We start from the raw sequence: 1,740 nt of genomic DNA, 5'->3' as shown, positions 1-1,740 counted from the left end.
TTCCCTACATCAAGTCTATCATCTGTCATTGGTGAAGGATGCACAACCTGGAGAAGATAATGCAAATACAGAGGTGTTGTCAGTTAAAATGTTTGAGCATGCTTGCTTTGGGATGATGAGAAAGACTTTCTTGTATTGAAACTTAAGTGGTAACATTCTAACTGGGACAAGAACAATATTTTTAATCCTCGCTTGAAAGATCAAATTAAATCTGCCACAGTCAGCCTTGCTGCTGCTATATCTATGACAGGCATTTTTATGAGGAACCTAGAAGGCCCAGAAATGTTGACTTGTCATCTCTCTGCCTTTTTGCAGAAATTCAGGGAGCTAGGACAAGCTGTTCTTACTCAAGAGAATATCCCCAGGTCCTAAGAAAGCACAGAAAAAAGAAGACCTTTTGATCTATGCTCTAAAATTGTCCTGAATACAAACAGATTTCAATGACAACATTTCAAACTTGACTCGGTCACAGACTTGATTTGCTTTTTTCTATATCATGATAAGGGCGCCACACATTGTGTCAGAGCTTATAGCTATAGCTCTGTCTCATCACCATGGTAGTTCAGGAATAGTGGCAGTTTCCATTAAAAAATCTATTTTCCAGGAGTTAAATCTTGAGTGTTTTGAATCCCATCAGCCTACAACTTATCTTACAAGTTGTCAGCCCAAACGCAATATATATTTTCCACAAAATTAAATGTAAATCAGTTTAGCCATTTTTAATAAGAGCTATAGACTATAGAGGAGCACAAAATGCACTTTTGACAGTTTGAAAAGAAATGCATGTTCTAAACAAAGATAAATAAACTTTAGTATTCATTTCACAGCCTGCTAGTTAATAATGTTTACTGTAAAGCTCTTTTAACAATATTAGAGAAATCATATTCAAATAGTAAAAATATTTACTTTACATAACAATAACAAAGAAATCATATTAGACTCAGTTCAAAACTGGTTTGATATTCAAGTTATGTGATGCATGATGCACATGAGATGGCAAACATGTTTGCTTTCAATAGGAATTTGTATTTTAGCAGGGTCATACAGCTTCAGGCTGTGTGATCTCTGCCTCGCCTGGTCTCATCTCCCACCTGCCCCCTAAGCAGCTCCCATGGGGGTAACTGGGGCCTAGTGCAGCCCCCCAACACAGCATGGGGCCCAGGTGACAGCTGCAGTGCCCCAGCTGCCTGACAGCAAGTGGAGTTGTTCAGTGCTCTGCCGAACCAGGATGCACCTGCACAATTGGGCAGTGGCAGTATGGGTGCCAGGCAGCCGGAGCCAGGTCTCGCTGCCCCCCACTGCCCTGTGATGCAAAGGGGGGCTCTGCCACATGGCCCCACAGCCCCCACAGCCCCTGCTACTGCCGGTGAGTGTGAGGCTTTTTTTTTTTAAAGTGCCAGGAGGCTGGATCAAGGGGACAACCATTGGGAGGTCTGGGGGAGCGGGTGGGAAGTGGGGCTGGGTGGGGCAGCTATTGCGGGAATGGGGGTTCAAGTGGGGAGTGGGGCTGCATGAGGCAGCCATCGCAGGGGCTGCAGGAGCCAATGGAGGATGGGACCAGGCAGGGCAGCAATCTGGGGGGCTGGGGGACAAAGCAGGGGTGTGGTATGTGGACCCTGCAAGGGGGTAGCCTTTGTGGGGGCCATGTGGTCCTTGTTGGGAGAGCTATAACTCTGTTGGGGGGCTGTAGCCCTGTGGGGGGCAATCCATGAGCTGTGCAGGGGGGCTGTGTCCTGCAGG

This window comes from Alligator sinensis, unplaced genomic scaffold (assembly GCF_000455745.1).
Source record: "Alligator sinensis unplaced genomic scaffold, ASM45574v1 scaffold528_1, whole genome shotgun sequence".
Taxonomy (NCBI): Eukaryota; Metazoa; Chordata; order Crocodylia; family Alligatoridae; genus Alligator; species Alligator sinensis.
Note: the sequence above shows the minus strand (reverse complement) of the source record.